This window comes from Triticum dicoccoides, chromosome 4B (assembly GCF_002162155.2).
Source record: "Triticum dicoccoides isolate Atlit2015 ecotype Zavitan chromosome 4B, WEW_v2.0, whole genome shotgun sequence".
Classification (NCBI taxonomy): Eukaryota; Viridiplantae; Streptophyta; class Magnoliopsida; order Poales; family Poaceae; genus Triticum; species Triticum dicoccoides.
In genome coordinates this window covers 101844200-101857304 of record NC_041387.1, presented here as the reverse complement: position 1 = coordinate 101857304, position 13105 = coordinate 101844200, and positions in this window count along the sequence as shown.

Genomic DNA, 13105 nt, shown 5'->3' with positions numbered 1-13105 from the left:
TTTCGTTCAAGACTATCCTGACAAGCAAGAACAACTTCAATAGATTCAACATTAAAAATATAACCTTCAGGAATAGCAGGCATAGGTTCATCATCACTAACATCATTGTGTTCAGGTTCAATAATTTCTCTTTCTCTAGACCTAGCAATTTTCTCATCAAGTAATTCACCAAGTGGCACAGTAGTATCAAGCATAGAAGTAGTTTCATCATAAGTATCATGGATAGCAGAAGTGGCATCATCAATAACATGCGTCATATCAGAATTAATAGCAATAGTCAGATTAGGTGTCGCAAACTTACTCATAATAGAAGGAGAATCTAGTGCAGAGCTAGATGGCAGTTCCTTACCTCCCCTCGTAGTTGAGGGATAAATTTTTGTCTTATCGTCTTTCAAGTTCTTCATAGTGTCCAGCAGATATAAATCCCAAGTGACTCAAAGAATAGAGCTATGCTCCCCGGCAATGGCGCCAGAAAAAGGTCTTGATAACCCACAAGTATAGGGGATCGCAACAGTTTTCGAGGGTAGAGTATTCAACCCAAATTTGTTGATTCGACACAAGGGGAGCCAAAGAATATTCTCAAGTATTAGCAGCTGAGTTGTCAATTCAACCACACCTGGAAACTTAATATCTGCAGCAAAGTGTTTAGTAGCAAAGTAATATGATAGTGGTGGTAACGGTAATAAAGTAAAGACAGCAAAAGTAAAGTTTTTGGTATTTTGTAGTGATTGTAACAGTAGCAACGGAAAAGTAAATTAGCGAGAACCAGTATATGGAAAACTCGTAGGCACCGGATCAGTGATGGATAATTATGCCAGATGTGGTTCATCATGTAACAGTTACAACATAGGGTGACATAGAACTAGCTCCAGTTCATCAATGTAATATAGGCATGTATTCCGTATATAGTCATACGTGCTTATGGAAAAGAACTTCCATGACATCTTTTGTCCTACCCTCCCGTGGCAGCGGGGTCCTAGTGGAAACTAAGGGATATTAAGGCCTCCTTTTAATAGAGAACCGGAACAAAGCATTAGCACATAGTGAATACATGAACTCCTCAAACTATGGTCATCACCGGGAGTGGTCCCGATTATTGTCACTTCGGGGTTGCCGGATCATAACACATAGTAGGTGACTATAGACTTGCAAGATAGGATCAAGAACACACATATATTCATGAAAACATAATAGGTTCAGATCTGAAATCATGGCACTCGGGCCCTAGTGACAAGCATTAAGCATAGCAAAGTCATAGCAACATCAATCTCAGAACATAGTGGATACTAGGGATCAAACGCTAACAAAACTAACTCGATTACATGATAAATCTCATCCAACCCATCACCGTCCAGCAAGCCTATGATGCAATTACTCACGCACGGCGGTGAGCATCATGAAATTGGTGATGGAGGATGGTTGATGATGACGATGGCGATGAATCCCCCTCTCCGGAGCCTCGAACGGACTCCAGATCAGCCCTCCCGAGAGAGATTAGGGCTTGGCGCCGGCTCCGTATCGTAAAACGCGATGAAACTTTCTCACTGATTTTTTTTCTCCCCGAAAGCCAATATATGGAGTTGGAGTTGGCATCGGAGGGCCACCAGGGGGCCCACGAGGTAGGGCGGCGCGCCCAGGGGGGAGGGGCGCGCCCCCCACCCTCGTGGACAGGGTGTGGGCCCCCTGGTCTTCATCTTTGGCAAGGTTTTTTTATTATTTGTTCTAAGATATTCCGTGGAGTTTCAGGTCATTCGGAGAACTTTTGTTTTCTGCACATAAAACAACACCATGGCAATTCTGCTGAAAACAACGTCAGTCCGGGTTAGTTCCATTCAAATCATACAAGTTAGAGTCCAAAACAAGGGCAAAAGTGTTTGGAAAAGTAGATACGACGGAGACGTATCAGCTACTAATACGGTGCTACAGCTAACTCGTAGTAGTAGCGCGGGTGCCACCCGCACTACTACTACATCCATTAGTAGTAGCGTGGATACCACCCGCGCTACTACTAACTAGTAGTAGCGTGGGTCTGGACCCTCGCTACTGCTAACTAATTATGAATTAAAAAAATAAATTCCATCCATGGCTGCTGCTGCTAGCTAGGCGTCATCGTCTTGTTCATCCATGGTCGATGCTGATCCTAGTGGGGATGAAGTCGTCCACGGTGATACACCTCTCCTTTGCTGCTGCTACAAAAAAGAGACAAGGATTGGAAGAGGAAGAGAGATATAGAGAGGAGTAGGTGCAGCAACTCACCGATGGCCGCCGGAGTTTGAGCCGAAACCCTAGATAAATGCCATGGATGGTGCTCTGCTCGATCTGGAAGATGAAGATATATATATATATATATATATATATATATATATATATATATAGAGAGAGAGAGAGAGAGAGAGAAAGAGAGATATTGAGGGGAGTAGGAAGAACAACTCACATGTGCTTGTGTCCATGGCGGATCTTGCCGCCGCCATGGATGGCACTCTGCTGGATCTCCCTCTCCTTCCAATATTAGAGAAGGAGGAGGAAGGAGGGGGAGGGGGCTTCGGTGGGTGTGGAGGTCGTCGGATTTGGGGGAGGCATGAGGTGCGAGGCCGGCAGTGGTGGTGGATGAGGAAGGGAATCGCGGGTGGGAGGGACAAGCGGAATGGGAGAGCCTATGGAGAGAGGGGGGAGAGTGAGGGAGAGAGGAGGGATTCGACCGAGGATATGGAGACTTCACCTACCTTGTACTTAGTAGTAGCGAGGTGTATAAACCTGCACTACTACTATCAACTTAGTAGTAGCGCGGGTTCATACCCCTCGCTACTACTATGGCATGTCCCGGGGGGCACAGTAGAGACTGCTTAGTAGTAGCGAGGGTTAAAAACCTGCGCTACTACTATCAACTTAGTAGCAGCGAGGTGTATAAAACCGCACTACTAGTAAGTAGCAGCAGCGAGGGGTATAAACCCGCGCTACTAGTAAGCGCCTGTCTATAAGCTTTTCCCTAGTAGTGAGCCTTGAATTTTTTATTCTATTTGGTTTAAGTTTTCTTTGGAAGCACCCTTGTTTGACTTAAGACTTTTTTGAAATTTACAAGAACAAGTGTGGTTAATTTTAACCCGGCTTGATATTGGCTGATAAGTCACCAATATATGAACATCACTATACCTTTGGAAATATTGGTGCCCGAAGATTGGGTTATCACCCTTACTAACCGGGTCATACAAGCCGGCAGTGAAAATTCAAAAAGGTCGCAGGTGTAAGATTATAGTTATGTTTTGAACATTATATGTTACGGCAAGCTTATCTGTGATTCTTTTTCCATCTTAATATATCAAGTTATTATGACCCACCTTGCGGTAAGCCGCTAAGGGATCTTGTGGTCTATTTTTCTGTGCAGGACAGTTAAAAGATTTGGTCAGGCATACGAAAAGCAGATGAAAAGTAAACACGGGTGAATATAACACGACAACTTAATGGCATTAAGCACGAAAAACATGCACGATGGCACGGCCAAATCAAAGTTATTTCTATTCTATTACATGACCTCCCGAGTCCAAATGATTCATATTGTTTTTTAGCACATCATAGGTATGAGACGCCATGCCAGATTAGCTCTCATGTTCGCCTGAAGCGTCCGGGTCAGCCCTCTCCGCTTCTTCGCCTTGTCCCCTTTCCTGGAAGGTTGATGATGACCAGTCAATGTTGTTCAAAGCTTCAAATTCAGCTTCATCATCAACTAGTCCGGCCGGGTCAACTACAGGGGCGAAGGTATGCTTACAGAGTGGGGGGATCAGACTGGTCACTTTGTAGTGCGGCGTTGGAATCCTCCGATTCTCAGTGTCATAACCCGCCTGGTACTTGGTAAGATCCACTTCGTCAGCCATCTGGGTGGCCACGGGGCATATCTCCTTTACACAAGTGGTAAAGTCTTCTTGTTCACAGGGAGTACCATCCTCCTTCAAGCTTGGATAGCCAGTAGCAATGTCGGCCGGGTCTAACTCTGGTAGCCAAGCTTTGGCCTGCTTAAAGCATTCACCGCTCCGGCTCTTGCAGCCGACTGCCCCAGTTCATTAAAGCATTGGGGTAGCACGGAAAGCTTCTTTAATACCTCTGCCAAGAGGGTAGGCACGTCATTTGACAAAGCCACCGTGGCTAATGCACGCTGAGACCCGGTGTACAGTTGCTCCACCAGTGTATAAACTGCCTTCAGGTTGATCAACATATCTTGGTTCAAATTTGAACTCCTGGGGCCTGCATAAACATGATCAGGTGAGTCAATTCCAATTATATGTTCAATTGAAAGGTCCAAGTATTTAACACTTGCAGGGCGACTTACCAAAGACCGCTGAGACCATTTGAGAGACATGGCGCTTTAAGCCGGTTAATTCACCCGTTGCTTCTTCAAGAGGCGCCTCTGCCTTCTCAGCTCAGTCAATCAATGCAGTTTTTTCATCAGCCTAGGCCTTCTTTTCCATTTCAAATTCTTTCTTCAGTTTTTCTTGTTCAGAAACACTGAATTTGAACTTGGAGTCGGCTCTTCGGGTTTCCGTCTGTTGGGCCTCAAGGCGGTTCTTCAGATAAGTCACCTCTGATTCGAGTTAACTCGTGGCGGCCTATACAAATACAGGGTAAAAATCAAGACAGTTTTGATGCAATATTAAAGTCCCAAGCCTTTTGCCAGCAACAACACTTGGCACTTGGGGGCTAATGTCTACCGAAGAAATTTTCCATGAAGTGGCGGTTTATGACAGTAAGTCCCAAGCATTTTGAAAGCAATAATACTTGGCACTTGGGGGCTAATGCATATTGCTGTTCAAAGCTTTGTAAGTATTTGATGTTATATACTCATATGAAGGACCGGCTCAACCAGGCCGGTTAAGCCACCCCTTGGGGACTACGGAGTAAGCCGGACTTCTTGCATGTTTTATCCATCTATGATACTAATGTCACTAAATTTATTTCTAAGTCTACAGCATATTCATCATAAGCAATAGACTTGGGGGCTGGCATAGTAAAGATAAATGAAATCAGAGAAAGAGTTGTACCTCAAATTTTTGGTGCATCTGCTTCACCATGTCAATCTCGAGGTTACAACTGTTGTGCACTTGGCTCATGTAGCGAGAAAAGACTTCTCCAATACTCATGTGAGTATAGTCTGCGACGTCAAGCTTGACCCAGCGGTGTTCCAGAAGTTCCTCCTTGGTGGAACACTTGGCCAACACGGTTGTCCTTCCCGGCTCAGCATAGCCAGTTCGGGTAATCTCAACATCCCTATCTTGAGGATCATCCGTCCTGACCGGGCTAGGGGCTTCCAGATTTTTTGAGCCATCAACGGCTCGCTCAGCAGGCGGGTCAGCAGTTGGAGTCAGTTTATCTTGAGCTGGTTTAGATGGCGGCTCATGAGTTGACAATTCAGGCACAACCGTTCCAAGTACTGGCTCGGTCACGACCGTGTCTTCAGCCAGCTTGTGCTTCTTAACCCGTTTGCTGGGCTTGGCTTGTCCACTGCATCGAATCAAGAGGTTAGTACAAAAAAGCAGTGAATTGAGATGAGTATAGGATAAATAGGTTATCATTACCCTGGTGTGGTCTTGAAAGCCAGTAGATTGGACTGCATTGAGTCGCCGGAGGAAGGGGAAGTTTCCTGATAATCCGAGTCAGAAGAATTGAGAGGTTGGTGAGTGAGACCCGCCAAAGGATAAAAGGAAGTTAAATCAGAGGTGACCTCGTTCCGACGCTTCTTTGGGGTATTGGCAAGCCGGAGGAGAGCTCCGTGTCCTTGCTAGTCCGGGTCTGCCTCTGGCTCTCATGAATCTGTCGCTTCAAAAGAAATTGAGGATCTTGATAAGCTAAGGGATGTGAAAATCTTACTTTTCGGGTTACTCTGCGAATTTTCTGTCTTGGCAAAGGCTCGGAGTCGGAGGAAATGATAGTTACCTCTTCAGCCTTGTTATGGCTGGCTCCTGTGTCCTCCTGCTGATAATCAGTGTCAATAAGATGATTAAAAAAGGAGCCAAGAGAGTCAAGGGCTACCTTCGACTCAGAAGAATCTTCTAGCCGAAGCAAGTCGGAGGCGGTGGCTTTCTTGCCCTTCTTCTTGGCAGCCTTTTTCCTGGCAGCTTTCTTCTCCTTCCTGGCTTTCTTGGCAGCTTCATGGTCATATTTCACCTTTCGGAATTTGTCACCCGCCTGCAAGAATCAGCAAAGGTATGAGTATGAATAAAACATTGAAAAACCAAAGTAATTTGTCCAGATGGGCATTTTACCTTTGGAGCCAGGTTAGCTTTGCAGAAGGGGGCTAAGCCCACTTTACCACAGTCTGCCAGGCTTTCGTTCAAAAGGGACTTCGTCATTTAATTGATGACATCCTTAGGTAAGTCGTTGGGGATTTGCCACACAGGGTCATCCTTTTCACCCGTGTAGGTGCACATCAAGCTAGGGCGGCGGCTCAACGGAATGACCCGCCAGGCGAGTCAAACCCGGACTAGGTCGATGCCAGTTAACCCGTTTTCCAGAAGAGCCTTGATCTTGGCTAAAGTGGGGGCGAGTGTTTTACATTCGGCGGCTGTGATCTTGTCAGGAAGCGGATGATTGTTCCCAAGACGGAGAGCACGAAACCCGGGAAGATGGTTCTCACCTTCCGGAGAGGTGTCTTGGCAGTAAAACCATGTTTGATTCCAGTCTTTGGGATGATTCGGCGCGTTGGCATAAGGAAAGATTACGTCCCTACGATGTTGGATTGAAACACCTCCAAGCTCTAGGCTCTGGCTGCTGGCGCACTCATTCTGGCGGTTCAAGTAGAATAGCTCTCTGAAGAGTAAAATATTGGGTTCTTCTCCAAGATATACTTCACTGAACACTTGGAAGTTGCAGATATTAGACACGGAATTGGGTCCGATGTCTTGTGGGCGAAGATCAAAGAAGTGCAACACATCTCTGAATAATTTTGAGCCAGGTGGAGAGAAACCCCGATTCATGTGATCCGTGAAAACAACAACTTCTCCCTCTTTGGGCCGAGGAATTTCCTCCTCCGGGTTAGGAGCACAATAAGACATTATTTCTTTCTTTGGCAGATATCCGGTCTTCAAAAAATCGTCAAGAGTGCTATCTCTGAATATGGATTTGACCCAATTGCAGGAAGTGGGTGCTTTCGGTGCCATCGTATTGAAAGCCTAAAACAGAGTAAAAGTACAGGTTCAAATTTAAGCCGGGCAGGACAAAATATTACAGTACATTTTCAAGATGGCGGCTGTGAAGGGGCCTAATGGTATAAGGATAATTATGTCAAGACTATTTAAGCCGCCATAGGCTCTATAAGCCGTCAAGATTATTTAAACCGCTGTGGGTGGTTAAAGTTATCAATTGAACATTTCCTCTTTAAAGCCGGTGATCAGAGTCGCCATGGCTAGATGAATCTAACAAGTGCAGATTTTTGCCTAAGTGTTGCATAAACAGGTTTCACAAACTGCAACCATTATTTTGGATCAAACAGATGTTCAGAAAAGAAAAAATTCTAGACCTAAAAACATGGTACAGAGGAGTTCATGCGTTCTAATGAGGATTCTTTACAAAGAAAGAAGATCTGCTGGTGCCTAAAATGGATGCGGAGCAACTATCGCACGAGATCTACGTTACTGTCGAATCAAAAGAAGCCACGGTAGAAGCAAACGTGAAGAACTGGGATGAACGAGGAACTGTACATATGAACTCTCTAACCCTAGCATGGGTCTAAGATGCGAAAAAGGGAAAACTTACAACAGTGGATCTGTCGCGGAGGGGCGCCGCCGTTCTCTAGACGAGTTTCAGGTTGATGCAGCGGCCAAAGTCGACGAAGACGAAGATGCACTGCGGTGGTGGCAGAGCTCAAGTGACAGTAGGGGGCGAGAGGAAGAAGACGGATAAAGGGAAGAATGAGGAAGGACCTAGTCGGGTCTATTTATAAGGAAGGGCCACTAAAAGAGCACGAAGATGAGGAGGCCGAAAACATAAAATATCCAACTACAAGGACACCTCAATTTTTGGGATGGTCATCAAGACAAAGATCCGTTGAGGTACATTGAACAAAACATGCTTTTATGACAGGTGACGTCATGGCGGGTTATAGCAAATCCATAGGATGACGTCATGGCGGGTTACAAAAATTTCATAAGGGTAGAAGATTTTTCTTAAGTATTGAATATTGACATGAACCAGTCCAAATCAATCTGGGGCCTAATGTTGGGGATATAACTATTGCTATGACCCGCCCAGGAGGGGCTGGGTTATACTTACAAATATTCTTGAAGCCCAAGACCAAGGATAGAGATGTCGACTCAGTTAAGGGCCCAAAGCCCAGAGGCGACTTAAGGCCTGTAGTGATAAACCGCCATATGTGCGTGACTTGTATTATAAGGCAAGAATAGTTAAGAGACCGAGCTGGGCATTATTTATGAGCCGGTCGGGACTCTGTAAGCCGCTGTGCGTCGACCTCTATATATAAAGGGACGACCCGGCGGCAGTTCAGTGCAAGTAACATCAACTCAAGAGCTAGGTCAAGCGATTCGCTCCCTAGTTATCGAGACATAAGTAATCCCACTCAAAACTGGATCGTAGGCTTTTACCTTCACCGTAAGTGGGTGAACCAGTATAAACCTCGTGTCCTTTATCCCGATTAACCCCTTTAAGCTTCCTAGTTGCAATGGCTCCATGACTAAGTCCTTTCACTAGGAAATCTGCCGTGACAATTCCACGACATAATCCAAAGTTGGTCGAACTCGTGTTGCGTCCCCCTACCTGCCTAGCTTATGTGGCGAACTTGTCTCCTACTAGTACTTAGTCCGTTCTAGTAGTAGTTGCATAACTGCCCGTTTACACTAAGATGTTGTCGGATAATGGTTCTCTATGGTTGGATTTCTTTAATGAAATCAGAGGGAACCCCCTCTTTCGATATATAAAAAATACAGTGGCACTAGCGGTGCCAAAACATTGCCTCAAATTAATAGTGCCACTAGATTAAGGTGCAAAATAATAACATTACTGCTTTATCATGGCAGCGCCAAAACAATAGCACTAGAGCAGGATTAACATTTAAGATCTTTGGCAAATGGTCAGACCAAAAAGGAACATACCTCATGATGGGAACCATATCTGCAGTCAACGCCATCGTAGAAGGGATGACACCAGTCACCAACATGGATGATTCAATTCATGGGACCTTTTGGTGCAGTTCACCTAAAATGAAGCATTGTCCCATGAGCTAGCAGCTTCTTCTTTTTTTTAAGAAAAGGGCTCCAACCCCGGTTCCATTTCCATCAGGAAACGAAACCCATAGAGCTTCTTCTTCATTAGTTGCAATAAAATTGAGCAACATCAAGGTTGGTTGTGAATCTCCTGGAATGTTCAACTATAATTTGGATATCATTTGTGCAGTTTAACTAAGATCGAGCGTGAGATGTATATCTCTGTTTGCACAAAAAGGTGGAAAGGAGGGTGACTAACAAGTGATGATACATGCATCAAATGAAAAGAAGCATGTTCCTTATCTGAATGGCAATCCTACAAGGACAATAGTAATTTCTAAAGCAGCAGCATTGCTAGATATTAGTGTGGGCATTAGGATTAACTATGACAACCGTTAAATACGACATTACTTTAATGGTGCCATTGCTTCATTTTAGCAGCAACATTACATTAACAACTGCTACATAGTCTGTATTTGGGCATGGGAGAGTAGGCGGACCAGGACAGTTGCATTTCTAACGGAAATAAGCAACTTATCTTAATGGGAAATTTAGCAGGACATGTAAAAAAGTGCCATTGATTCATATTACTGGAGGCATTACATTGAAAATGACATTGGTTTAACATGTCCTTACTTTTAACAGTGAGACTGCTACATTTTACTAGTGGCATTACATAAGAGTGGCCTGGGGCAACAAACATCAGAACAGGATATCTGGGTTGGTCCCATTTTTGTTTGGTATAGCCACCTTATACTATGTGAGGCTAGCAAATCTAGTGTTGGACTTACTCTGTTAACTTGTCTCCCATTCCCCACTTTCTTTCCCTTTTCAACCAATAGATCGGGTTTATATTGAGTTTGTACTGCGTTTCCCTTTATTTCCCTATTAGACCTAGAGACCAGTTGGATAGCCAGTCTCTGCTACTTTTCGCCCCCATTATTTCCTCTTTCGACCAAGTCCTAGATTCAGGTAACAAATCTTCCCCACCCCCACCCCCTTTCTTCCTTGTTTGAACCAAGTAGTACTAGATTCGAGTGCATGAACTAGTTTTACCTCTTAATTGTAAAAATTTAGGTGGTTTTCAAACAGCCGATCGATCCTATCTACGAGGGGGCCTGAGAAATAGTAAAAGATACAAATGCAGCGACGTCAGGAGCTCGGGAAGTAGAGCAAGGCCGGTTTCGAAGGAAGTTATACCTGAGGGTCGCCAGGATGTCGCTAGGTGGGCGGCAGGAGGCCGGATCTGCCCACACTATGGCAGCAAGGAAGAAGGGGTCAGAGGCCCTCCCTCGCCAGCGGTGCTTGGGAGAGAATGGCAAGGCACGCTGATCGGGACGCGCCGACAGTGGGTAAGGGCCGTCGCCGAGGACGACCGTGTGAACATTGCACCTTCTCACCTTCCCCGGCGGAGAGGATCCGACTGGATCTGTGACTAGCGGTGAGCAGAGAGAGAGAGAGAGAGTGTGGCCACCACTGTCGTGTTTAGATTTGGAGAGGACAAGACAGTGTGAAGAGAGCAACACTAGCAAGCAAGCGTGAAGGCTCCTGCCTATATAGTGGAGTACTAGTTTTCTTTTGTCTACTGGAGCCGGCTTGACCTCGTCAATGACTGTTGAGAAGTCTTCATGCACATGCCCCGGAGGTGCAGTTGTCGTCATTTTGATCTGAAGCACTGGATTATAACATATAACACAAAAAATGCCACATGACAAGAAATCATAACCTCACTGCCCAAAGGAGACAACATGAATCCCGACGGACAAACTAGACGAGGATCAAAGCTCAAATTAAAGATAAACTCATAGAAAACGGGTCCGTCGATAGATGTCCTAATTAACATAGCCGGCTTGACCTAGATGGCAACCGAGTAGTCTTCGTGCATGTGCCCCCAATGACTAGCCCAACTCAGTTGTCACTGTTTAACCCTCGTAGTGATCCGAAGCACATGACACCTAATTTTGCAAGATGACAAGAAACCTTTTTTTAGATTTCTCCCCAGAACTACAGCCCTGTACAACACGGCCTGCATGATTTGTAGACGATAGCCAATCCAGGCGTGTCTGCTGGAGTCTGGTCACATGCATGGACGAACTGATCTTCCGTGTCTTACAGGGATCGTCCAAACACCAACGTAGTACAACACTTCTCTAGTACTATTGATCATCTCTCTCTTCTATTAACTCACCTGACTTGCGGGGCCAGGGAGTGTGCCTATGGTCGGTTCTCAATTGCGGTCCCAGATGTGTGTGCAAACACAATATGACGTGCGCTCCATTCGGAGAGCAGTGTGCCAGACCGACCGACCGTCTGGGGTGCGACGTGAACGCAACGGGCGTGTTGTATACTCCATACATGTGCTATCGTTTTCTTGAGGCTTTGCTCCATGGCGCAATCCATGGATACAAGATTAGTATACTTTACTATTTAAAAGTCGAGGGCGGGGCTTTTCCTGCGCGGTTGGCGGGGCAGTTCCGCCTAGTCGGTTCGACAGAGACGCGAGAAGATGAGGGAGTAGGCTGCTGCAAACGTAAGGCTGTGTGATTTGACAGCGAGTTACTGCTGGACAGGTGGGGCCCCGTGATTTGACTTTCCATTATCATTTTAACTGCGGCACTACGACCGGCGTGAGTCTCCTGATTGCTAACCACCTCCATACATGTGCCTCTTCCAATGCTCCACCATGTAGAGGCTGACTCTTGCATGAGAGCCCACTTCTCCACTTTTTCCTTGCCTCTTTCCTCCACATATGCAAAATGCCATGTAAAGCGGGCTTATAGCCCACTATTGTACTTACTTGCTCCTACAGGTGCTAAGCTTGCCACATAGGCATAAAGTCTGATGTGGCAAGTTAATTAAGAAGAGAGAGACTAGTTTGATGACCCAAGGATTGGGCTACCTTGCTGCACTTTTGTTACTACTACTGTTACTTCCTCGTTACAAATTATCTTGCTATCAAACTACTCTGCTACTTACAATTTTAGCACTACCAGACATTACCTTGCTGAAAACCACTTGTCATTTCCTTCTGCTCCTCGTTGGGTTCGACACTCTTACTTATCGAAAAGGCTACAATTGACCCCATATACTTGTGGGTCATCAAACACCGCTTAAACCCACTGCGAAGAAGAGGGGTATCTTATATCTCAGTCCTGAAGGTATGCAAGAATCAAAGAAATCTATGAAGGAATACATGGGCTTGATACACCACCACCACCTAAGGTGGTTGTAACATCCCAAATTTTCAATTTGGTGTTATACATTAGATCATCATTGCATACCATATTTTATTGCATTTTGGTATGATCCTAGAAATTCTACGCAACTCAAGGACCCACGGAGAGAGTTGGGGATTCCGTTATTTTCATATTTGAGTTTTCTCAAATTTTGAAAATAGGATCATTTGATTTTAATTATTTTATCTTCAATTATTTCAATTATAAAAATATGAGAGAGGTAATAAAATGACTTTCCCAAAATAAATAAATATTGAGGATTTAATAATAAAATCAAATAAGATTTTATCTCGGAGTTTGTCGCTATTTTATTTGAATTAGGAAAAATGCGTGTTTTTCAAAATTGCATTTTAGGCCCAAATAAATGTTCACCTTATCCGGCTTATTTTTAGAGGAGGGGGAAAATTTATTTCGGGATTTTTGGAGTTCGTTTAGTATTTCTTTTATTTCTTTTTCTGCACGTCCGAACTATTTTAAAAAAACGAACCGACCTACCAGGCCATGTTCGCCCCGGAATCCTGGCCCGGCTGGCACTTATAAGCCGGGAGGCCGCCCCGCCAGCCCAGCCGCCCACCCCCCCAAAACCCTAGCCCCGATCCACCGCCGCCGCCGCCAGCCGCCGCCGCCGCCCTGCCTGCCGCCTCCACCGTTGCCCGCGCCGCCGTC